Source organism: Ochotona princeps, chromosome 26 (genome assembly GCF_030435755.1).
Source record: "Ochotona princeps isolate mOchPri1 chromosome 26, mOchPri1.hap1, whole genome shotgun sequence".
Lineage (NCBI taxonomy): Eukaryota > Metazoa > Chordata > Mammalia > Lagomorpha > Ochotonidae > Ochotona > Ochotona princeps.
The window spans coordinates 28,139,234-28,165,670 of NC_080857.1; the positions used below are offsets into that span (position 1 = coordinate 28,139,234).

The window sequence follows — 26,437 nt, forward strand, 5'->3', positions numbered from 1 at the left end:
AACAACAATCAATAAATCTTAAAACCTAGGAAATGAAACCATAGAGAATCTGGCCTCAAGTTTCTAAATGCTCTCACTTCACATAGCTTCACAGTTTCTCTTTATTATCATGTGCATACACTCTTCCAGGCCATCACTGCATAGCACTCTGCTGTGAAAACTGACAAAAGGCTGCAGCACCTAAGAAAGCAGAGGAAAAGAGAGAAAAACAAAGGACTTTGTGGTAGCCTGGAGTAAGTCAGTGTCTACAAAGACAGTCTCTCTTGCTTCAGGGCAAAGTCAAGTCCTGGCTGCCCCACTCCCTACCCAGCTTCACGCTCATGCACATCAACCACGGACATGGCCTAGTGTTTGTGCCTGCCATCCATGGGGCACCTGATCCACCTGACTCTTGTAGTCACTGCAAGGTGAACAAGAACATGGAAGCCTTTCTGGTCTTGCTCACTCTTTCCCTCTCTCCCTCTCTCACTCTCTCCCTCTCTCACTCTCTCACTCTCTCCCTCTCTCCCTCTCTCACTCTCTCCCTCCCTGCCTGCCTCACTCCAACCCCTCTCCCCAACACATTACTCCACCTTTAAATAATTATTAAAGGTAGAATAGAACATGGAATAGTCCTTACAACGTTCAATCATAACAGAACAAAAGGAAAAGTAGAAAACTCAGAGTATTTCCATGCCATTACACTGGGTGCCCTAATCAGATATTGACAGAAAGTGATATGGCAAAATGCGTCTAGGATTATCCCCTCAGAACAGAATTCATGACAGTTTCTCTAGAGTTACATTTTCTTCTTTCTTCAACACTGAGTTTATTAGTGCACAATGTTATACATGGTTATACACTCTTCAAGGTTCATTTTGTTTTCACTCAAAAGGTAGAACAAGAAAGAGAGACAGAAATACACAGAGAGAGCTTCCATCTGCTGGCTCACTCCCTAAATACCTACAACCACTAGGGCTGGGCCAGGCTCAAGCCAGCAGGACAGAACTCCTTCCAGGTCTCCCAGCCAAGGGGCAGGGATCCAAACAATTGGCTCAGAGCTGATACTCACCACAATGTGTTAGCAGGCAACAGGACTGGATCCAATTCTGATATTGGAGATAGCATTCTTCCATTGAGTGCCTTAGCCCAGAGCCCCGCAATGCAGGCATCGGTGGCCCAATGCAGGAAACACTTAATGAATTCTCTAGTCACCTAATACAAAATACAGACATAGTATGTCACATTACTTTCTACAGAAACCACGAAAAAATGCACAGGAATCTCTTTTCTTCTATTCCCTCCACCCAACTATACCCTACATTCACCACTGGCGTGTTATAATTATTTACTCCTTGCACACATGCGTGGCAGACAGAGAGTAGCCCGCAGGTCCCAGAGTCTCACGTGTTCACTCACCACTGTAACAGCCACAATGCATGACCCTGTTTGAGAAGGCAGAGTGTAGCTCAAATGCTTCTCACATGGGAATGAACGGGATGGAGGCAGATCTGCGTGGCCTAGGGAACCACAGGGGACAAACAGTGCACAAAACACTCACAACTAACGGCAAGGAGAAGGAAGGCTGGCAGTCTTCAGGGTCTTCTTGCTCTCCAGGGTTGGTTTCCAATTTCTGCTTCCAGCAGTGGACACCAGGTAAACACCTGTGAGTGCAAGAACACAAGAGCAAGTCCTTTCTCAGAAATTCTGGTCAGAGATAAGGGACAAACAGAAGTAATCCCAGCCCAGCCCAGCACAGCCCAGGCCAAGCAAGTTAGCACTCATGCAGAGACACTGCAAGACAAAAAGCATCAGACCACACCATTCCCTAGAAGGTACCCTCACTTCACTCAACTCTTCACTCTAGTTAACAACAACAAAAAAGAATGATTTCTTTCCTTTTTGAGTCTTTAAATGTTCCAGGGTGTTTCCTGGTCAGATCAACGGCACGGTTTCAGTAGAATTTTAATGGCTCAACCAGAAAGTCTCTCTCCTCCTTAGCCAAGACAAGTCAATGTGTGAATGTGTCAAGTAGGATGTGATATTGAATTATGCATGTGGGGTCCCGTAGAGTGGCCCAATGACTTCTTCCCCTGCTTGTAAGCATCTGCCTACCATATGGGTTCAGTTTGTAGCCTAGCTGATCCACTTCTTGTTTTTTAGAGATCCATTTATTTATTTTATTACATAGTCAGATATACAGAGAGGAGGAGAGTGAGAGGGGAAGATCTTCTGTCCAATGATTCACTCCCCAAGTGATCACCAATGGCTGGTGCTTTGCCGACCTGAAGCCGGGAACCAGGAACCTCTTCCAGGTCTCCTAGTCGGGTGCAGGGTCCCAAAGCTTTGGGCCATCCTCGACTGCTTTCCCAGGCCACAAGCAGGGAACGGGATGGGAAGTGGATCTGCCAGGATTAGAACTGGCGCCCATATGGGATCCCCGAGCATTCAAGGTGACGACTTTAGCTGCTAGGACATGGCACCAGGCCTCCTGATCCACTTCTCATCTTATGGCCCGGAATGCATGTCTCATCTTATGGCCTGGAAACTCTGCAGGCAAGTCCCTGGGACCCTGTACCCACATGGGAGATGCAGAAACTCCCAGCTGTGCATCTACAGCATGCAAACTATCTCACATTAATGCATTCTCCCTCCCTCCCTCTTTCACTTTCCAACTCTCTGTCCCTCTCACTTTCAAATAAATACTTAAAATATGACATTTTAAGTGTGATAGGATCAAGTAGAAAACAGTTAAATGCAGATGAGGTACATGGCAGGCAGACAATCATGCAAACTAGAAAAACCTAGAGTGAATGGACGGACAACGGAGCGTAGATCTTGAAATCTGACGGGGAGGAGCTGGCGTGGATTGGCTCATGCCTCGCTGGGTCGGACACAAGGATTGGTCACTCCTCACCATGGTGTTCAGCATTTTCCTGCACACCCCCCCCAAAAAAAATGTTCTGCACCTTAGTTGTCGACAGGTGTCTTGTTGGAGTTACAGGCCAGTCTGGATTGTCCTAAGATCTGCCAAGATCAGCAAAATTCTGCTTTGACACAACCAATGGCTAAATGCTAAAATGAAATAGACACGAAACAGCTGAATGGTACCTTGTAGCCATTTTAAGGTATATAGCAGCCGGTCCTGTATATAGACTAAAATTGAAATGTCAATGAGCTAATCATAGGTTATGGTTAAGAACTTGCTTTTTTTTTTCTTCTTTTTTTCTTTTTTTGGCAAACTGGTTGCTCGGAACCATGTCAATTCCATAATGTTGCAAATTGCTGTTGATGTTATATTGGGACTCTTAATTGACTGGGATGACGTTCTGCCAGTTCTAACTTCGGACCAGAGATGGTCTCCCCAAGAGACTGTTCAACCCATCTGGACAATGAGTGGCTGGACTCTATGCTTGGTGTACGTTTGCGGGGAAAGAATCTTGATTCAGTTTGAGCAGTAATGCTGCATCAAGGTGGAGGAATCCACCAGGGGGGAGGGGAGTGGGGAAGGGTGGAGGGGATTCCCGGAGCCTATGAAGCTGTCACATAATGCAGGATAATTAATAGAAAAGAAAAAAAAAAAAGAAAAAAATTGCAGATGAGGTAGATGACATAAAATAATATGGGTAAATCGTGTGCAGAATTCATGGCAGTTTCAATGTCCTGCAGCTATAATTTTGCTAATTTGTTTTAATTTGCCTATTCTTATTTGAAAGGCAGTCTCTACAGAGACAAGGAGAGACAGAGATCTCCCCTCCACTGGTACATCTGCCAAATAATCACAAAGATTCATGATGAATCCATTGAAGGCAGGAATAAGAAAGACTGAACTGATTGGGACGTTTTGTGAACTATGCCACTGTGTGCACCCACGTTCTGATTATTAATGGAGCTCTGATTTGTGCACTAGTTGTATCATGTAGAAATATCACTTGATTAAGTGTTTACTGGTTTTCAACTTGAACACAAGGCAGTGCAACAGAGAAAGGGAGAGACACAGAGGGGAAAATGCAAAGATTCTTCCATTCACTGGCTCACTCACAAAATGTCTGGCAAGAAACCTGGCTATGCAAGGCTGAGTGATTTTAGAAGGCCAAGACCTTGTAGTGACAATGTTATGGGGCTGGTGAGGGCAGGTTCCGGTAACTGCCACACTGGATGAGCGTGTCTGAAAGAGGGAAATGAATCCTAAATACCTCTTACACACGGAGGAACAGGATGCTAGCAAGTCAGCATGGCCCAGGGGAAGAGAGAGAACAGGTCAGGGCAATCTGTCACAGCTAATGGTGAGGAAAGGGGGCAGGCAGTCTCCTGAGCTTCCTGCTCTCTAGTGATGGCTTTTTTAAAATTTATTTTATTATTTTTAATTGATTAATTACATTGTATTATGTGACACAGTTTCATAGTAGTGATGGCTTCTTAAAGGAGATCCCTGCTTCCAGTAGTGGACAGCAGGGAACACCTGTGAGTGTAAGAACATCAGTGGCAAAAGCAGCATTGAAAGGCCTAAAGATCTCCTATTTTGCATAAAGGTTGCCTTGTATCAGAGACAAGACAGGATGTTTGTACTTTAGGGATTGGCTGATTTCATTGAGGATAATGGTCTCTAGTTGGGACCAGTTGCTTGCAAATGGTAGAATGTCATTGTGTTTCATGGCTGAATAGTTTTCCAAACAGTAGATGTACCACCCTTTCTTGATGCACTCCTCTTTGGACGGGCATCTGGTTTGTTTCCAGGTCTTTGCTCTTGTAGAGTGTGCTGCTGTATAGGGAGGGTTACAGCTCCCTTCCTCATGTGCAGATCTCATTTATTTTTGGATACATCCCCAGCAGTGGGATAACTCTGTCATACAGCAGGACTATATTCAATTCTGCTAACATTCTCCTTGTGGATCTCAATCATTGGTCTACCAGAACACACTCACTTCAGCAAAGGATGTCAACCATCTTCCCACAACCATGCCAGCAGGTGTTGTTAGTTGACTCCTAAATGTCAGCCACTCTCACTGGGTTAATGTGGAACCCCATTATGGTTTTCATTTCTATCTCTCTGACATTAGGGAGCCTGAGCATATCTTTCATAAATCATGTGAACTGCCATGTGAATCTGTTCTTGGCAGTTGGCTTCCTTTGCTGTAGAGCAGCGTCTTAGCTTGATGTAGTCCCATTGGTTTATTTTGGCTTTGACTCCCTCTGCTTTTGGTCTCTTTTCTTAATAGTCTTTCCCTATGCATATATCTTGCAGAGTCTTCCTATGCTTTCCTCTCATTGTGTGATGGTAGTTGGTGGTGGATTAAGGTCATTGACAATTTAGAGCTGATTTTGGTATATAAGGTGACAGGTGCAGCTCATGAGAAGTGCCTCTGCAGGCTGCCACCCAATTGTCCCCTAGAGCAATTGCAGAAGATGCTGGGATTTATCCCTGGATTGTCTTGACTTGCCTTCTCAATGTTTAGCTGGTTGTACACATGTGGACCCCATTCAAGTGTTTCTACTCTGTTCCATTCATCTTCTTTTCTGTGTCTGTACCAGTACCAGTACCAGAACCAGAACCAGATTGTATTGATGGCCACTATCCTGTAGTATGTTGGAGGTCTGGAATTGAGATTCCTTCAGCTTGATCTTTGTGATTCAGGATAGCTCTCACTATCTGTGGTATCTCTTGTGTTTCCAGATGAACCTTGGCATCTTTGTTTCTATTTCTGAGAAGAATGTTGCTGGGCTTTTGATTGGCATTGCCTAGAGGCCTGCCTGTGTGGGCCCTGGAGGAAGAGGTGATTGCAGGATTGCCTGGGTACCTGCAAGCCACATGTAAGACTGAAATTGAATTCCTACCTCCAAGTGTTGGGATCCAAGCCAATGTTGGCATTAGGGAATGAGCCAGTGGATGGAAGGTTAAGTCTCTCCCTCAAGTAAGAACATGATTTAATTTACTGAGTAATTTTTGAAAAGCATAGCAACAAAACCTGTGCATAATGCTTTAAAAAAATAAGTTGGCATGAAGACGATGTTTGTGCGTTTAAAGATATACTGTTGTTACACAGTTTAGCTCTTCACAGTGTTGCTAGTGCAACTCAATATAACTGCTGAATTCTCCAAATGCACATTGGTGTTTCCATATATAGAATCAGTAAAGCATTTCCAATTTTATATGTAACAATTAAAAACAACAAAATCCAACGATACAGGAAATAAACAAGGCAAAACACAAAAAACATCAGTGCAAGTCCTGTCCCAGGAACTATGACTACAAGAAATGGAAGAGAGAGCAAATGGAAGACGCAAAACACAGCTTGCTGCATCCCAGCCAAAGCAGCTAGGACACGTGGAGAGAAACTGCAAGGGAACAGCACCAGACCCCATTATTCCCTGCATGGGACACCCGACAAATGCAACTCTACTCTTCAATCCAGCTACAAAAACAACTATTAGTTTCCTTGTTGGGTCTTGAAAGGTCACAAGGCATTCTCTATGCAGATCAAATAAAAGTTTTTAGCAGAATTGTAACTGCTCCATCTGAAGTCTACATCATCCTTGCCAAGACAAGTAAAGGTGAAGTGTAAATAACAGGATGCGCTATTCAATAGAATGCACACATGCCCATGAAACTCTTAATTCATTACATTAGTGACAAGATGTGAGAGAAACTACCAAACTCTTCCTACTCTAACGACTGGCTGATTGAGGTCTGAACTACAACTGTTCAGCTCTGTTGAACATGCCATGACGACTCTCCAACACTCCCTCCACTGACTCTGCTCGTCTCCTTGAACAGCTGGCCCTCCCTGGAGGCTCTCACAGGCCTTGGAACTGCCTGCTTTGTCACATCACTCTGCCACCCAAACTGTTACATCCAAGCATGATCTTGGAGCATCCATGGAACTGCCTGTTATTCAACCTGCTGCATTAGACAAGAGTCCAGTGAGCAGTGCCCAAGGCCCAGTGACCAGTCAACAATGGCCAGTGACCTCCATACTGGATACATGTGCCCTTTGGCACTAGCTATCCAGGCATCCTCTGGTATCATCTCCCTATTATCCTTGGCTGCAGTTGATATTTGCTCTTCCTACCGTGACAGGTAAGGGACAAAACCCTGAATGTTTTCCAGTCGATATTTGCAGCCTGAAGTGAACACTATGGGAGCAACTCTGTACATGATTGGGACAAAGTACTGCACCAGGAGTCTGGAGACTCCATTTCACCTTTGGCTTTGCCATCAAGGGGCTACGTGACTTTGCCAAAACCATTACTCTCATGTAGCATCTGTGGCTTCCTTTGAAACCTTAGGAGAATACATTGGCTGTTGTCTTTGATCCCTTTCCATTCTCACAGTGAACCTTAGAGGCTATTAACATAGGAAATAAAATCAGACTCCTTGAGAGTATTTTCCTCATCAAAACATACAGAAAACCATCCAGATGTTATAGAAAACAAGCCAGAACTACCAAGACCTCTCAAGAATACTAGTGTCCCTCCACAAACATTGTACTTTGCTACTCTGATAACTTAGGCTATCAGTAGGGACCTAGCATCTGAGTATCATCACATTGAGTGTTGGCTTATTTTCTCCATTGTCTCTTTCCAACATGAGGAAATTTGACACTCTTGAACACAACACTAAAAATCGGTCTTAGATTCACAGCGTTGTGTTACAAAGGGTTAAACCTCTGGCTGCACTATTTGTAATGCAATAGCCTCATCCATATAGGTAAGCTCCTTCAAAGACCAGCTCCTTGTTAACAAACTGCAAAAAACAGATAATGTTCTGAACACTTCTGATATTGTGTCCATGTGGGAGATGTGAAGGAAGCTCCTGGGTTCTGGATTTCCCTGGCCCAATGCTGGCTGTGGTGGCCACATGGGGAGCCAAGGTATGGAGCAAAATTTGATAGCTCTCTGTCACCATACCTGCTTACCACCACTAATTTGAGTTTCAATTCAATCTATAATTGAGCAAGCAATCTTTGGAACAGGTGTATTCCCGTAAACATTATGCTCTCTCACATGACCAAAGATGACAAGCTCACTCTGCAGTGAGAGTTGCTTATTTCAGGATTTATTTAGGTATTTCAAGGAGTCAGAATTTCAGAGACACAAAGGGGTGGAGGGACTTGGATAGGAAGAAGAGAGATAGGGAGAAAGATGAAGAGAAAAAGGAGAAGGGTGATGAGCAGACTGGAGGGCTGGGAAATAGCTAGAGGGAGGATAGGTGGGTAGACAGAGGGACTGGGGAGTGAAGACACTTGATCAGTCATGGAGTTCCCAGGACACAAACCTGCACCCAGGCTGAGAGCCAGCATGCTGGCAGGAACTTCACCTTCTATGGCACATCTCCAACACCAAGTGATTTGTTTCATCATTCCTCTCAGATTCCCTTAGTAAACAGAACTTCTCCTTGGTTTCTGAAATAAAGATACTTGCTCTCCATTAGAAACACTTGATTTGAAATTAATATGTTTTTAGAAATGATGTCTTTTATTCTGCAACAAGAAGAGAAATTTCCTTGAGTGACTGATTTCAAGTAAAACACTTCTTGTCATTTTAGTACTGTTTTACTCCTGACAAAAGAGACTTATGGATTAAGAGTCCTTGACTGTCTTTAAAATAGGCAAAAAGGGAAAGACCTAACTAGAAACAAAGAGAAACAAGGCCCACATCTATAATAATGTACTCACAGAAATCCACGTTGGGACAGCTATGGCTACTGTAGGCCTTGGAGGTGGCATTTCCCTGGGTGTTGACGAAGATGATGATGTAGCTTCTGAGGATGAATATAAAAACCTTCATGATGCTTCTAGTGTTATGTTCTAGTTTGTATTATGTAAAATCATGTGTTATCACAGCTGTAGTTTTGTGTATGGCTTAGGCCTGACATTTTCCTGGAAGCTGAAGAGGATGATGATATATAAAAACACATATATGCATCAATCTTAATGAGGATTTTAGTATTATGCTCTGGATGTATTAATGAAAATATTATTCAAATTGGCAGCTATAATTACAGAGATTAAGATAATGGAATGACAGAATAAACGAATCCTTTCATCATACCTATTTATGTTTTTGTACCATCTTTGCATGAAGTGTGTGTTCTCACACATTGTGAGTACCTGTTCACTCACATTCACTGTGTCTTGCTGTTTGTGATACAGCTCTAAATGAATAGATTTCCTCTAAATGTACTGATGAAAAGTCCTTTATTCAAAAGTGTCCTGGCTATGCTTTGGCTCACACTACTCACTAACAATGTAGTAGGTAATAGTCACTAGCATAGTAAATCTGGCATGATAAGAGCACTCCAAAGTAAATCCACTGTTCCTCCAAGTGTCTTTCATACCCCAATGACAATCTGTCATCAGCTGGACTGGGTTATGTGTACACTCTGGGCAATGGCCTGTGGCCTGCACCTACAAAATCACACACCCCAAATCACACTCCTGGGCATCGATGGAGCTCTCATCACTAACATCCAACTGCTGCTGGGGTATCTGGTCATTGCAACACCGCTCCACTGTCTGCACTGCTTCCCCATGTCCATGGGGTCTCCAGGTGTTCCTCTGCCATCAGCCTGTCCTCTCTTCTTTCCTAAGAGTGTGCCCTCTCTGCCTCACCATGACTAATGAATGATTCTCCATCTGTTTAAACCTTCCTCATCCTATTCCACCACCTTTCCCTTGCTAATGTCCTTCTCTGTTCTCTATTTGGCTGTAATGATTTAAATATCTATTTTATTCAGATTTGTATCAGTTTCCAGGGAATATTCAGAGGAATGTGAACAAGCATAATAAAGGCATTTCTTTACACTTAATCTATCGTGATGTGCTGTAGAATTGTTTTGGTTGAAATGATTGTGGACATCAACTATCGGTACTTAAACAATCACTTTAGTCCATCTTGTGACTTCTTATACAATTTTCCCTGATACACTTTTCAAATAAACACTGATTAGTAATTTATTTTTAAACTATCCCTTATGGGATATTCAGGTGAAATAGCATTCATGAGAAATAGAGTGGATAATATTGCATCACAGAACAGGTGTGAAAATGAAGTTTCATACAACATTTACTATTCTTTGTTTATTATATACTCTGACTTTCATCAATATCTACATATGCATATACTTCAAAGAGTTCATACAAATGGAATGAGACACAAGTTTATTATGACTTAAAAATATATCATGCAAGGTTTAAATTAACTTTCTTGTTAGTTTTTGAAAACCCTGCATAAGCATAGCAATGGTCTTACCCACTTTCCTATAGCGTTTGACTCTTTATACCCTAATCGAATATACAAGATTACTTAAAAAAAAAGAAATAAATGCTGGCTGATTTTTATATTGCAGAGTAAGGAACATTGCATTTTATTTTTTTCTCCCACATTCAGAAATTAAGTCTTCTCTCAGGATGGGACATATATCATTGTCAAAGGGGTTACCTTGCTGGTGCACATACAAATACACCCTCCATGTTTCCATGAGGGCCAAGCTCTCTTCATTTCTGCCAGCCACACCACCAAGGACATCAAAGCAGCCTTCTCCTCAGCATCACAGGTCAAGATCACATCCTGTGTGTCCTTGTAAAACGCATTCTGAGCCTTCAGACAAAAAGGACAGATGCAGGAGGTGTAGGTTGTGTGGTTTTCTAAGAATGGGTATTGCAGTTCACTAGCTTAGCAAAGCCATTCTTTCCTAAGAATGATCACAGTAGTCACTGTATGGCATTGCATGCTGGTCTCTAGAGAACTTTTAGCAAGATGAGTAACCTAATAAAAAATAAATTAATTAGGATGAAAAGACTTATGGCTAGAAACAATGAGCTCCTCTCCCACCAATCCTCATCTCCAGTTCCACTCCCCATGGACAATCCATCAGCAAACTGTGAAAGAATAATCACATGAACTTCTTCTATGGAAGAATGAATAAAGTGGGAAAACGAGCAGAAAGAACCAACAGCACAGTTCGGGCCTTGGGATTCGGGGGCAACTGCCGCTCCTCACAGTGTGGCGGCTGTGGGGGGTGCCTCTGCCGGGTCGGACCCAATGCTGGGGGCTCACGCCAAAGACACTGCCGCAAGGCAGTGAACGAGTCCTCGGCCTCATCCAGGGCAGCCAGTGCACCATGTGGTGCCAGGCTTTGCCTGCTGGCCGCCCAGCCGGGAAGCTCTGGGGTAATGGATGTCCGAATTGCTGCTTAGATAGCTCTAGGGTGACCCCACTGTTTCTGGGTTCTGAGTCAATCCTAAAGATTCCCAACGCCAGTAACTCTTCTTTTGGAGAACTTCTAATCACTCAATAATGCTGAGCTTTGAACACCTATAATGCAAAAGATAAACCCCGGATTGTCTAGCAGGATATTTTTTTGCCTGACATGATGTTGGTTCAGGAGACTGGTCACATTAGGCAGGTCCATAATTTTAACTAGCACTCTAGGACCTTATACTGGGGTGGACTCTGTGCAGGATGTGTGGGCCACACCCTGTAGAAAGTTTGGCCCCACTGGTAAACCTAAATTTTAGGTGGTTATGGACTAAGCTAGGTGTGACCAAGGAGCCTGCCATCAATCACAGGTAAAGGGATCCACCATAGACTGGACTGGGCAAGGCAGCAGCACCCAAATGCACATCCTGAATAGGCTGTGGGGTGGGCCGGGCTGCAACATTCACCAGCTCATACAAGGCCAAATGGGAGGCCAGAGTACACCGGGCACTGGCCTAAAAACCAATGGCATGTATGTAAACTGGGTTTGGGAGTGGATCAAGTGGAGGTACTTGGGAAGCTCCCCTGGCGAGTCATAGCTCTCGCTGGTGAACATGCCGTCCAAATCTGGGGGTCAGACTAGCAGGGCATAGTAGCTCCAAAATGTGTAACTTGGTAATGGACCGTAATGTACTGGGCAGGACTGAACAAACCTTTGTTTACAAGCAAAACTAGAAACCAGCATGGAACACAGGTCATATCGAGCTAGGCTCTTGCACCTACTGGTCCCCAGAGCAACCACGGGCAGGTGCATGATTTACAGCTAGGAACAAGCCCAATCGGGGAGGTAACGGGACACCCTAACTAGGTTGAGGTTCCCACCAAGGGGTGTATGTGCTGGAATTGGGGCTGTGTTCTATCTAGGAAACAGTTGCAGTCACCTGAGGCACTAGTGTGGGCTGGGATTGGATGCACCAGGCCAGTTCAGACCCCAACACCATCTGGTGGCATGGAGAACCAGAGGGTAGATGTGGGACTGACTAGGCTGGGTCTCAACCCCCTACTGAGCCATGCGTGAGCTGTATGTGGGTATGGACGAGCCATGGCTGGGCTGAAACATCCAACAACAAGAACCAGAATGGGGTGAAAGCCAGCCAGGAAAAGCCACTGTTCCTGCTAGGGCAGGAGGTGAACTGAGTTGGGTTGGCTCAAGGACCCCCTGGCATGCGCAAAACCTGCCTTTGGGAGGAGATCTGATGGAGGAGCCTGGGCAACTCCTCTGGCAGGACACAGTCCCTGCAGGTAAGCGCAAGAAGCATGATAGGAAACAGTCCAGAATAGGCCATGGAAAGTTTCCCACTGGCACACATTCAGCATGGGTCAGGAGCAGACCAGGCTGAATCAGTCCGTATCACCCACTGGCAAATCCGATCACCAGATCAGAGTGTGGGATGAGCCGGGTTTGGTCGCGACAAAACCAGTACACATTATGGAATGCCAGGGCGTGGTTGCCTGTACTGGATATGAATGCAGCACCCAACCAGCACACATGAGATCCAGGAAGGAAGGGAGGGGCAGAACTGGCGGGGGGATTAAGGGGCTGGTTCCCTCGCTGGACAGCTACTCCCAATGGAGAGTGTGGGCTGGGATAGAGACAGATTAGACTATGCAAGGCTACAACACCTGTGCGCTCCATGTGGACTAGATCAGGGAAAAGCCAGGCTGGGCTGATTATTCCTGCTGGTGCAAGCATAAATTAGAGTGGGTGAGGGATGTTTGGGCATAGCCGCAGAAGCTGGCACTGGGGACTAATTCTGTCAAGTCAAATCACAGAACCACCTAAAGAGTGCATAAACCGGGACAGAGAGACCTGGGAGGGAAAAAGTGGGTTCCCCCTTCTTGGGTCACTATTCCCGAGGGAGGGCATGAAGACTGGGACGGGGGCTGGGATGGCTAGATAGAGAGGCACTCAACAACACCCGTGAGGGCTGGATGGTTGAGTTGGTTAGATAGAACTAAGCTTTAATACCCATTGACACGTACAAGAGCCAAATGGGATGGGGGACAGACTGGTCTTCTGCTACACATACTGGCAAACCAGGGTAGGGGGCCGGCCTGGTGGGGGTTATTGTGGGTCGCCCCGACTAGGCTGCAGCTCCCACTGGTTTGTGTGAGGACCGAGTACGTGCTGGGCAGAACCAGACTGGACTGCAACACCCATTGGTTCCAGTGCAACTCGGGACTGAAAACAGAACCAACCCAGCAATTGCAACCACCAGCTGATCGTGGTGATGGACTGTGCCGGGCCCTGTGCTTGCTAGAGCATACAAGAAACTAGACTGGGAATACCTCAAAGTTTCTTTGGAGATCTCCCTAATCGAACTGCTGGACTCAGAACTCTAATCAAGAAAAGACAGAAGACAGAGCAGATCAATCATTCATCTCAGCTATATGTTGGCAGCGATATATGGGGCAAACGGAGACTTTATGATGGACCATATCAATCAGTGGACGACCTCATCGAGCGAAACTGGCAGCGATTCATAACCGGAGAACTATTAACACCACTCGAGCACATATCTCAGAGCATGCCCCACATCCGGGACTCGGGGTGGGCGGGAAACCGGGTGGGGCTTCCCCCTCAATATCCCCCTTTACCTCAGATACAAGATGGAAACAATGTGGACATAATAGTATTACCCACTTCCCTATCCCCCTGAACCTTTTTTTTTTCTTTTCTTTTTCTTTCTTTAACTGTAATTAACTATGTAAAGATTGTCAACAACACAATAAAATAGACTATAAAAAAAAAAAAGAACCAACAGCACAGATGACGCAGGTGGCAGCAGTGGGGACAGCCACTCCCACACAGTTAGCACATTTGGGCACAGCTTCTTTGGCCCCTGTGTCTGCACACCATATGCCCAGCCCCACACTCAAAGCCTCAGTGGAACAGAGCACCAATGAGCACGGGCCCCGGGGTCACATGGATGTGGGCTCACACTTGCTCGTCGCGTGAGTGGGGCCACGTCAGTGACCTCTCTGCATCTCAGTTTCCCCACCTGGAAGGTGTGGACGACACAGCTCACCCCACAGGGTCACCATGAGGGGACTGAGCAGCGTAAGGAAGACAAAGCAGTTAGGGTGCTGTCTGGAAAACACTGAGTACCAGCCTTGTCTCCCTTTCTCCCCTGCCTTCACTCGCCACATGTCTTTGCTGTTTCTCTAGAAATGGTGACTCCCCTCTGGGATCTATTCAGAGTTCCAGGGAGCGGCAGCCGTGGAACACAGAGCATGGTAGCCTGGCAGAGGCCACAAGAGGCTGGGTGCAGGAGGGTGAGGAGCAGGCTTGATAGATGAGGGGGAGGGGCGTGACCACCACATCACCTGTCCTTTCACAAACAAATCCTGGCATCTGCTCAGACACACTGGGTCTGCTGTGTGCAGCCTCCTTCCTAAACACATCAGGCAGGGGCTTTCTGAAAATGGACAAGTTCAAATCTGGTTTTACTACAGAATCTTGATCCCTGGTTTCCTATGCTGTCAGAATCTTGATCCCTGGTTTCCTATGCTGTGACAAAAAAAAAAAAAAAAAAAGTCTAAGTAGATGTCTCAGTGATTCCTGACAATTCTGGACCAATCATTCTAGAGCTTTCTGACAGTAATCCTGGTGCACTTGCCATATCCAAAGTTTTTCCAAATGGGAAGTTAAGGGAATAAGGATTATTTCTTTAAGCAAACCAGCTTGTAGGCTGGAGAAAACCGTTAGTCACATGTTCCCAAGAGACCCCGAGCCTAAAGTGCACTGAGTGTCCCTGTGGTTACAGGCGGGCCTTTCCCCTCTCAGTCCTCCTGACATTTGCCCTGAGGTTGCTGTCTCACACACTCAGCGCTCTGCCCCGCCTCTGCAGAGATTTGGTGGCAGGTGAAACTCTGATGGAGGAGGCACCAATAACCAGAGGAAGCAGGGAGTTGGGAAGGGCTGTGGCTCCTTACCAGGTGTGTGCCAGGTTGCAACTTGGAGCTTAGAGGATGCTGATGGCTTTGCCTTGACAAAAAGGAGGGTTTAAGCACAACAGCAAATACTTGGGAGGAAAAAGTCAAGATTATCTCACGGAAGGGTAAGTTCAAAGAGTTTCTATTAAGCACACTTCTATTTTTAAAAGCTTTAAAAAATATATTGCAATTGTAGGTTGCCTCATGTGTACTGAAACACAGTAGCAGAAGCACTGTTTTTCACTGCTGAGAAAGAATCTGAAATGTTGAATTTGCCTCTCAACCCCATACTAGCAACTTAGAAACTGCCCAAAAGAATGCCAACAGCTCTGGCTGTGGCAGGAATAAAATGTGCTCTAATTGGTGAAGAGCAGACTCAGGAGCCCTGCAGAGGCTTCACTGCAGATGCGCAGAGTTGGCCCGTGTTGCTTCCTAAAACAGAGGGAGTCAAAGGAGCACAACCTCCATGAAGAAGCTACGGGTGTTGACTCCTCCACTCTGATGGACCAGCCCGCAACTCCACAAGACAGAGTCATCTGCACACTCACAGTGTGCTCCACTGGAAACTGCACTGGGTGTCATGTGCTCCCTGGGTCCCACCAGCCCACACACTTAAAAGTCATCGCCATCAGTTCCAGTGCTGCTCTGACCACCCAGACGAGGCACGGCTGGGCATGGAGAACTTCCAAGCACATCACTGCTGAAACTACACTAGTGAGTTCTTAACCCAGCCTGACTTGGCCCACCTCCTGTCCTGGCCAGGACAGTGGCCTTCCTAGATTGGTCCACACCCACTCCGGCTTTTGCTTTTGGGTACTACAGCCCATCCCTGCCTCACCCACCCCCATACTCAGCTCTCATGTGGTTCAGCAGGTGTTGAGACCTAGCCCAGCCTGCCGACAGCCACTTTGGCTCTTCTTGTGAGCACCAGTGGATGATGGACACTAGCCTAGTCTGGCACAACCCAGACCAGTACATACCCATGCTGAGGGATACTGCAGCCATATCTGGCCCAGTTTGCTGCCCCCATTCTTGCTCCATGCTCACCAGTGGAGCCTGTATCCCAGCTGGTACATCACCCTAGCTTGCTGGCGAGCTTTGCTCCCAGCCACAGATCTTGCATGTGTTGGTGCTTGCTCTGACTCAGCCTGGCGTGACCACTCCCTTTCTTGGCCTTTGCCATCAGATGCTACAGCCTGGACTCACCCAGCCAGCCCCCTGTCCCAACTCTTGCTGGTGGTTGCTACAGCCTACCCCTGTGGAGTGCCCCATCCCTGGTTTTCATGCAAACCAGGAGTTGTGAAAGCCCAGCCCAGCAGGGTCTGCACCCCTTCCTGACTCTTGCACATGCCAGTGTGCTGAGGTTTGGCTGGACATAACTGGTCCACCGCGCACCAAGCCAGGCTCCATGTGCCAATAAGTGAAGCAGCCTTGCCCAGCCTGGCCCACACCCAGCACTGAATCACATGCTCACTAACAGGAGCTAAAGTCTACCAGGGGAGAGCCTCACTAGCTTTAGTGTGTGGCAATGGTCAGTCATAGCCAATCATAACTAGCCCAGTCTAGGTTTCCTGTGTGGGCAGGTGCATGGTCAGACCCAAAAAGATCCTCCAGCTGCCCTCCTCCAAACTGCTTGTTCTCAGCCTCCTCACTTTCCTGCAAGTACAGTGACTTTGTTGGTGGAAGTCCCCCAGAAGTCATTCACCACCTGCAACACACTCCCTCAGTGGTTATCCCTCCCACACATCCCCATACCCACAATCCTGACTAATCCACAGTCCCCACACCCAAGAGCACTTATGTTCCCCAGCCAGGTCTTCCCGAGCCATCTTCTGGTGGGGTGTTATGCTGGCCTGGAGCTAGGCCCACCCACCCAGGGAAGCAAGTGCAATTAAGGGTCCTCCGATCCTGTCCTTTGCCATATATGCTGACCTGGGACCTTACCCCTACATCAACCTGGGACCCAAGAATGTGTGAGACCCCAGGCCTGGACCAACAGCATAGCATGCAAACAGGAGGCATTTCCCTTTGCCCTCCACACCCACCCATGGGAAGGAACACAAGTGCAAGTCCCCAGGCCCTAAGGTAAGCAGAAGAGCCACTCTAGGAAAAAATGAAAAAGCCCAAAGCAAGGAAAAGCAAAGAGAACAGCCATGAGACCCATCTGGGGACTACCAGGATGACAGCTTAAAGGGAGGGAACTGAGGGAGGTCGTTGTAAGGACAGCTGGGTCTCTAGCCCCCTGCTGTGAAGGAAGCCACATCACTGAGCTCTCTTAAGTCCAAGTGTGAATGTAATCACCCTCCCTCATGCTGGACTAAAGGATGACGTCTTCTGAGAGTCAAAGTGTCACACGAAGTGTCTAAAGCATTAGCAATGAAATCTCCCCTACTGAAGAGGGCAGCAGGATAGATCAATGGGTAGCGACTTTGTCTATGTCAAAAACAGAGTGTCACAGAGACAGAGAGGGATCTGTCTCTGGTTGAGGTGGACTCAACTGCCACTCCAGTATGGGACGCCAGTGTCAGAGCGGCGGCTGAATTTGATGTGACACAGACATGAATTACATTTGTCCACGTTTGCATACACTTTGGATACTGACTGTTTTAGGATCTTTTCCCAGAGCTGACAACATTAGAAACAAGTTTTTTCAAAAAGGCTTTCTTACCTCATAGAAGAAAGGATGTCTGGCCATGTCAAAGATGCTAACTTTGATTTCTCTGACTCTGACTTGTATCCTGAAATGCTGAAAGAGAAACAATGCCAGAAATCATCATGGTTTGTAAATCCGCATCAATATCATATATGCCACTTTCCCAATCCCAAATGGTTGTGTGTGGTGATTTAGAGCGCTCCTCCCACGTGCCATCTGTACAACACAGAACGACTGGACAGGTGATGTGCCTCCTCACTCGGACTGCTGAACCTACCCGAAGGGCTCACTTAAAGAACCCACCTTCACCTAGAGATACAATGGACCATGGGCCCCAGTCAGCAAGTGGCTGTTCCCACTAAGGTAACAGGAAAAATCAGCCTAGGGAAGTGGGAACCAGAGAAGCAAGGCTCCTATAAGAAGCCATGGGCCCCAGGTGGCAAGTGGCAGTTCCCACTAAGATAACAGGAAAAATCAGCTTAGGTAGGTGGGAACCAGAAAAGCAGGGCTCCTACCAGAAGCTTCCTTTCACCTAGGAAGGGATACCTTAATTCCCACTGGCTCTGCTTGGAGATCAGGCAGTAGAGAAACAATGATGTGCACTAAAGATGCTTTTATTTTCTTATCTTCTTTTGACAAAGGGCAATAGGCCATTTGTTTTCAGAAACAAATTTGAAAATTAGACCACAGGCAAAATGATCATTCGTACTAGATTAACTGTGGTTAATATCATGGCATATCTGGTTCTGGTCTTTCTTGAGAATGAAAACTTACCATTGAAAAATCATGAGTAAGCATTCAAATAATTCAGACATTAAAATACAAAGAAACAAGCTTATCAGTTGCCCCAAACCCTATCACCCAGAGTAATAATGTTCGTGAATGCAGATCACATCACTGAAGACTTCCTCTGATCAACACACACAGCCCATGGAAGTGGCATCATATAGATTCATTTTAAAACAAAATCTGCAATTGGCTTTTTATTGGGCCGAACAAAAGAAAAAGAAATTGAGGAGGAAGAAGTGAAGTATAAATCCACACCACACACAAGTGCTGTTTCCAATGAGTTCCCCCTGGGGTTAAAATCAACAACAAATTAGCTTCATGATGTTTTTCAGTCACATGTTTTAGCTGGAGAATGTATTGCCCTGACCGCCTGCTATGCATTACTGAGACCTCAGCACCTGCTCCTGCTGCCCTGTGTCACCTCCTGTTTGTTTATTATCCTCTTGTCCAGTTGTATAGCATTCATCTTCTGCTCTGAAACATACTGTTTATGCTATGTGTAGATTTAAATTAAACTAACTAGTAATAATATTCCATGATTTCTTCATTCCCAAGCTCTCTGCCATTTTTCATCAATTCTAAGGTGTCTATTTGCCATTTTAATAACTGTGAGATCAGGATCCATCTCATAAGACACAGTAGGAAAAAGCAACACAAAACAAAAAACAGGGCAAAGTATATTTCACAGCAAGTTAAGCTGCTGAGCTGCTGCTTGGGATAGCTGCGCCCCATATCAGAGTGCCAGTTCCAGTCCCAACTACGCCAGCTCCACCTTCCAACTAAAGCGCCTGGGAAGAACAGATGATGGCCCAAGTGCCCCTGTCACGTGGGAGATGCAAACTGAGTCCCTGGCTACTGGTCCTGGCCTGGTCCAGCCCCAGTGTTTGCAGGCACTTGTAAAGTACACCAATGGATGTACGATTTCTCTCTCTTTTGCCTTTCAAACAGATGAAAATAAATAAGTACCAAAAAAAAAAAAAACCCTACAAAACAAATCCCAAAACAGCTTGAGAGCATTTGAAGAACATCTGATGTAATTAATCTTCATCCTTTTTAACCTAGAGGGAGATACGAAGAGAGGGATGTATCATTATAGTCTTAGGACTATATGTATAAGATAAAACCTGGTTTTGTATTCTAAAAAACATACAAGTTTTTTTATCCTTAAAAAGATGGCAACTGAGAAGGAATGGAATTTGCAAAAAGGGGAAGGAAAAAATGCAAGTGTGATCACATACTGAATCTCAGAGGAAATCTGCTTCATTAGAAACCAAAGAGGAAATTAAGACAAAGTCATTCCTGCTCCCAAGGCGGAGCTTCTCCTAAGATAGGCTGAACACATCTACAACAGAGCGTGGATTCATTGTGACACCAGCAGGCCACTTCACAATGCCAGTTCAAGTACCAGCTTCCTGCTAATGTTCCAGGGAACTCTGCAAAGCTAAGTGAGTGGGCCCCTGCAAATCATGTAGGAGACCACATGGAGCTCATGGCTCCTGGCTTCGGGCTGAGCCCTGGCCTGGCCCCGACTGGATTGTTGTGGCTATTTGGGAAGTGACCCAATGGATGGAAGGTCTCTGTTTCTCTCTCTCTCTCTCTCTCTCTCTCTCTCTCTCTCTCTCTCTCTCCCTCTCTCTCTTTCTGTGTGTGTGTGTTTCTTTCACTCTCTTTGTAACCCTGACTTTCAAATAAAACAGATAAATCTTAAAAACAGAAAACTAGCATTTTAAGTAGGAATATATAGCAAAAATGTACAGGGACTTTACAGCATACCCAAACATTTAACTGCTTCCAAATAACATTTCAGGAAAGTTTTATTTCACATGAAAGTCAACAATCAAAGGGTCCCAATATTTCCCTTACTCCTCCGTTATCTTCACTTCCTTATTAATGTCCTAACCCTGAAGCTTGTTCTTTCTAATACGTCATAGTGAAAGGCAAATACGGTGCTTCACTGCCAAATATAATGGTGTAGTCATAAAGAGTAGCATTAGAATTAATTTTGTAAAAATTCTTAGTTATAATTTGGATATAAGTAGCAGTTTTCTTCCCTGATTAAAAAGTTTTTAAACTCCATCTCTACCATTCTAAACTGGTTTTTCATCCCCCAAATTATGGAAATAGAGTGGAATTTTAAATACCTCTCCCCAAATCTTGCTTGACTAGGTCACAACCTGAAACAGCCAAAGAAAACTCTCCAAAGTGATCGGAGAACTCAGATTCCACCAAACTTTCTGATAATTTTTTCGTCCCAGCAGAGCCCATTTCGCCAACACCTACACTCCTAAAATCCAAGGCAATCCTACTTTGAACCTCAAGCTTTCGCTCCCCCGTTCCCCAATTCCTCGTCCAGCCCTCCTCTGCACCCCAGGAGGGTGAATTTTCCCCTCCAAGGGACTGGCTCCCTGATTTCTTCAGCTTTGCTGGCCTTTCTCCAGCACTTCCCCTTCCCTTCCCCTGACCCTCCAGGGCCGCAGCACTCGGAACCTCTCTTTCCTCTGCCCAAGTCACACCTCAGCCTGCTCACGCCCTGAAAGAGCCTGAGAAAAGCCAAGGTATTTTTTTCCCTTTCAAACTCCATGCTGAGGGTCCGTTCACTTTCTTTGCCTGGGGACCTCCATCCTTTCCTGGGGTCAGGGGACGCCCCTGCTCGCTTCAGATCTGACACCCTGCGGGGCTCGCACCCCGAGACGGGGCGGGAGCGCGCGGCCTCCGGCGTCACAGCCAGAGGGAGAGAAAGGCGCCCAGCCCGCCTCCGGCCTGGTGGCGCTGTCCCCGCGCCCGGGAAGGGAACTCACCTCTCCGAGGGCAGGGAGGCTGTCTGCTGTGACAGGGCCGCGGGCAGCGAGTGGGCAGAGGGGCCGGTGGCGGAGGAGGTGGGCACACTCACAGCCGCGCCGCCCGTGGGAGAGAAGGCGGCTTCTTGAGGGGAGACTCAGCCGCCAGCGGCCTGGCCGTGTCCGGGGGCGGCGCGGCCGTCGGGGGGAGCCGCGGACAACGCCAGACAACGCAGCAGGAGGCTCCCTCCGGTTTGGGGGTCTGGCCCCGCCCCCGACGCCCCTCTCCTCCGGCCTCCTCAGGAGCCTGGTCCCTCGGTCTGTCCCCTGGAAGCGGTTTAGATCCTTGGCCGCTTCCCCATCCCGCACAGCTGAGTGGGGGCGCCGCATGCTCCTTACTCAGGAGACCTTGGCCAAGGGGAGGGGGAGAGAGTGCGGGAGGGAGAAGCAGGTGGGCACCACACTGTGAAGACGCTTCGCAGGAGTTCATCCAAAACCAGCTTAGGGGAGTCAAAACGAAATGATTCGAATCACATACTATCTTAAGACGCTCATATATCTACTTTCTCAGAACTGTTACTTAGGTAAAACAAAAATAAACACAATATTTAGTGTCTTGATGAGCCCTCAAAGGGCTCAATTTACCGGTCTGAATTTTGATAAACTCGTGAATTGGGTACCCAGTAGAGGAAATGGAATATTAAATGGATCATTTAGTCCCCCTTAGCATCTTTCCCCCAAGCTTCCTTCCAAAATGACATTCTTTCAGGTTCACATCTAGCACTCCTTTTTCTTTTAGCATATAGCCTCTTCAAATAGATGCATATCTACGCAGGCTTATTAAAATTTAACAACAACAAAAGAGGTATCTGTTATTAGGTAGTGATTTGAGACTTGTTTCATTCCACATTGATTTTCCAATGCTCACGTTGGTTGCAGCTGTCAGTGTTACGCAATATCCCACCCATTTCCTTGGGGATGGCCATGCCTCCTGGAGCAGCTGGGGATGTTTCTTGTCTGTGTGCCCTCCTCTCCTGTCTCAGTCCCCTCGCTGTCCTCTGAGTCCTCCTTATGTCTTGTCGGCTGTGCCATCGACCCCGCTGGTCACCTTTTCTCTGGTCCAAGTTCCTCCAATGTATTTCCATAATGTTATCCATCACTGGCTTACAGGTGCTTGTTGAAAGTCAAAGTAGAGTTTGACAGTACTAGTCTCTCCCTCACCGTTCTCACTTCTCACCTCTTTAATTTTATGATTTATCAATATCAAACCTTATTCACGTCTATGAACCATCTAATGATAGACAATGTTACTGTATGAGGACATTTTAACAAGTTCATGAGAAATAAAACTTAAAAGATGAGTTTATTTGGGTATAAAAAGTCAAAAGGTACAAATCATTTTGCTTAGTAAGACTTGGAAAGTGTGAATTTTGAAAAAAAAAATGGACTTTAAGATATTTTGCACCAAAAATAAACTCATTCTGTGGAGTTTTAAAAGTACTCTGGGAGATGCCCCTTCCCTCCTGTTGAAATGTTATTTCCCGCATTGGGCATCAGCCTAAGAGAATTCTTGCACCTCCCTGAAACTCAGAATACACTCCTATGTGTTGCTTCCCAGTGTAACCTATTCTGTTCCTGCTTAGAGGTCATTTTACCCTTTTCTGTGCTATACTTGGCTGCTGCATATTTTTATTGTACTAGGTTGTACTCTATGCCTCTCTTCTCAAAAGCCTGGAACTGTTTGGATGACTAATAGCTTTTACTTTTGACTGTCCAGTCAAGTCTTAGAATAGAGGTCCAAAAAAGCAGTGGCTCTCAAGCCCAGGTCACTGAGTTTCTAGGTCAGGCTCATAGGCAGGTTTTCTTTTACTCACAATTGTTTATATCCTCATCAACATTTGAAAGGGGGGCATTTCATGCACAAAGGAAGAGTCTCTTAGAAGCAGGTGAAGATTTGGCAGCACTGGCCCTCCATTCCTGACTGGCAATCAGTGGCTAAAGCTGAATAGCAGATTTGGCGTGCTGAGTTCTTAAGGACACATCTTGATGACTCGTGTCATTCAGCACTCTAGCTGGGTCAGTGTGTAGTTGCACTGGTCTTCTGTCTCGTCCTTTCATAAGTTAATGCACCTTTGGCTCCTCAAGATTACTGAATGGGCCAGAAAGGAGAAACGGTCTGCTGAAGCCATTATGCCAAGGTGAACATCCAAATGGACATGGTTTCATTTCCTCTCACGTAAGAGAGGAAACCTATTGTAAGCATTGATTCTCAAAGTAGGAATCACAGTCCATGTGCACAGGAAATATTCAATCAAAATCATCGGTGCAGTGTGTGTTAATCACCACTCAACCACTGAAAGAGAAGCTGCACTAATTACTAAGCACAGAAAGTATCAAGATAAGGAATTATGTATTTAATGAGCCAGAAGCATTGGGAAAAAAAATCGGGACACTTTCCCCAGATCTCTTCAGCTGTCACTTCGAAGCCATGTCATCCCCTTTCTATAAATCCCCTCTACTGTAGGAGCTGGATCCTCAGAAGGCACAGAGGGTGGGGAAAGGTGGGGAAAGGGGATGGATGATGTGTCTTCATATGACAATGAAAGAGTGAATCCACTCCCTCAAGCTCTTTTTAAACTAAAAAAAAAATTATTTGCTGGGATCGATACAGGTTAAGTCTCTGCCTGTAGTGCCAGCATCCTCCCACATGGGTGACCATTCATGTCCCAGCTTCTCTTCCTCTGATCCAGCCCCCTGCTTATGGCCTAGAAAACAGTGGAGGCTGGCACAAGTCCTTGGGACCCCTGCACACATGTAAGAGACCCAGAAGAAGCTCCAGGATTTAGACCAGCCCACACTGGCTATTGCAGCCATTTGGGGAATGAACCAGCAGATGGAAAATCTCTGTTTCTCCTTCTCTCTGTGACTCTGCCTTTCAAATACAAATAAATCTTTAAATATTTGTCAGTTTTTATTTATTTGAAAGGCACAGTGACACAGAGAGGTGTGGGGAGAAAGCAATATCTTTCATGTCCACAGCAAGAATCAGAAACTCCATCCCGGATCCCCCATGTGGATGACATGGGCGCGGGCACATTATCGGGAAGCTGGATCAGATGGAGGTGGGACTCAATCCCAGGCTGGGACAAGGGTGTCCCAAATGGTGACTCAAGCCACTGTACCACAGTGCTAGCCCTCCTCAAGCTGTGTCATAGAGTCCTAACTCTGTCCACATAAGCCCTCATGTCTTACATAACTCCTATGGGTACCACCTCTTAAAACCTTAGTAGAATTGAACCATATCTTTGTAGACATGAGAAGTGGTTGTAAAGATTAAATATGCATAAAAGTTGAGTTAAACATTCCGTTGGGGAGGCATCTGGCCTAGCAGGTAAGATGCCCTGACTCCACATCAGAGTCCTCTGGTTCAATCATTAGTTCAGCCTTCTTGCTCCAGCTGCTTGCTGATGCAGACTCTGGAAAGTAGTGGCAATAGGTCCAGTGATGGGATTTGTACCACACATGTGGGAGACCTGGGTTTTGCTCCTATTTCTCCACTTTGGATCTGGCCTAGATCTGACCACTGTGGACATTTCAGTAGTACATCAATGAATAGGAGCTCTCTGTCTTTCCCTACCACTCTCACCTTGTCCATTTCTCTACCTCTCCAAAGAGTATTTTAAAAGCTTTGTAAAATGTGTCTACTTTGGTGGGAAACATTTTTGAACTGAAATCTATGCTTAGTTGTTCATATTATGTATTTTGAATTTTTCACATCTGTGCATATTATGGGAACACTGCACCCCAATTTTAAATTTTTGTTTAAAAAAGTTCAACTTTTAATTCTATTGCTTGTGGAATTTAAAAATTTGAAAGGGAATCCCCCATCTGTTGTTGGCCCACTTCCTTCATGCCTACAATACTTGGGCCTTTGCCAAGATAAAGGCAGAAACTAGATATAAAGTCTGGTTCTCCCATGTGGGAGACAGGGACTCAAGTACTCAAACCACCATCTGCTTACCTCCAAGTATACATTATCAGAAAGCTGAGATAGAAATGAGGCTGGGGCTCTAACCCATGCACTCCAATTTGAGATGGGGACATTCCAAATTGTGTCTTAACCCCTGCACGAAATACACATTTTACCATTAACTATTTTTTTTTTAAGATTTATTTTATTTTTATTACAAAGTCAGATATACTGAGAGGAGGAGAGATAGAGAGGAAGTGGAGCTGCCGGGATTAGAACCAGCGGCCATATGGGATCAAGGCAAGGACCTTAGCCACTAAGCCACACTGCCGAGCCCTACCATTAACTATTTTTAGTCCATTTAGAACACCATAATTTGTGTCCTGGCCCAGAATGAGTACAGAACCCTTGGATGTGTGGTTTGGTTTTTTGGTTATTGTTGCTAGCATGCACCCTTCTGCTTCCCTCTCTCCTTCCTCTTATCTGCCCTCACTTTTTACTTGGGATTGCTTTGCTATTGTTTTTCTAGCCCCTTCAAATGTATGATTAGCTCAATTACTTGATGCTTCTCTAATGTCTTGACATAATCATTGATTGAGATGAAATTTCGACCTTTTAATAGTGTCCATTAATTCCTGAATACTTCTCTTGGCTTGTCTCAGTTCCTCTTCCAGTTTTTTGATTGTTTCCCAGTTGTTGAAGGAAATGTCTGTAAGTTCTGAGATTTTTTTTTCTTCTGCCTCACTCGTTCTCGTATTGAGGCTCTCCATTTAATTTTTAATTCGCTCCATTGCATTTTTAATGTTTAATATATAAGCTTTCATTTGGTTCATTGCTGTTATTTCCTGTGTGATATATTCCTTAAATTCCTTAAACTCCTGCATGTGCCTCTCATTGTTGTTTATTTATTTATTTTTTAAGATTTATTTATTTTTATTACAAAGTCACTTTACAGAGAGGAGGAGAGACAGAGAGGAAGATCTTCCATCCGATGGGTCACTCCCCAAGTGAGCTGCAATGGCCAGAGCTGTGCAGATAAAAGCCAGGAGCCAGGAATCTCTTCCAGGTCTCCCA

At 45.6% G+C, this 26,437-nt stretch overlaps 1 long non-coding RNA gene across 1 annotated transcript in view; it reads right to left on the bottom strand.

The window, feature by feature from the left end:
* Window positions 1-1,525: 1,525 nt before the first annotated feature.
* LOC131478042 (uncharacterized) overlaps window positions 1,526-26,437 on the bottom strand; it is a 28,473-nt gene continuing 3,561 nt past the window's right edge. The window contains exons 2-3 of the long non-coding RNA XR_009244276.1: window positions 10,420-10,578; window positions 1,526-1,643 (exon numbers count right to left, since the gene is read on the bottom strand). This is a non-coding gene — a long non-coding RNA (uncharacterized LOC131478042). The remainder of the gene's footprint in view (window positions 1,644-10,419; window positions 10,579-26,437) is intronic.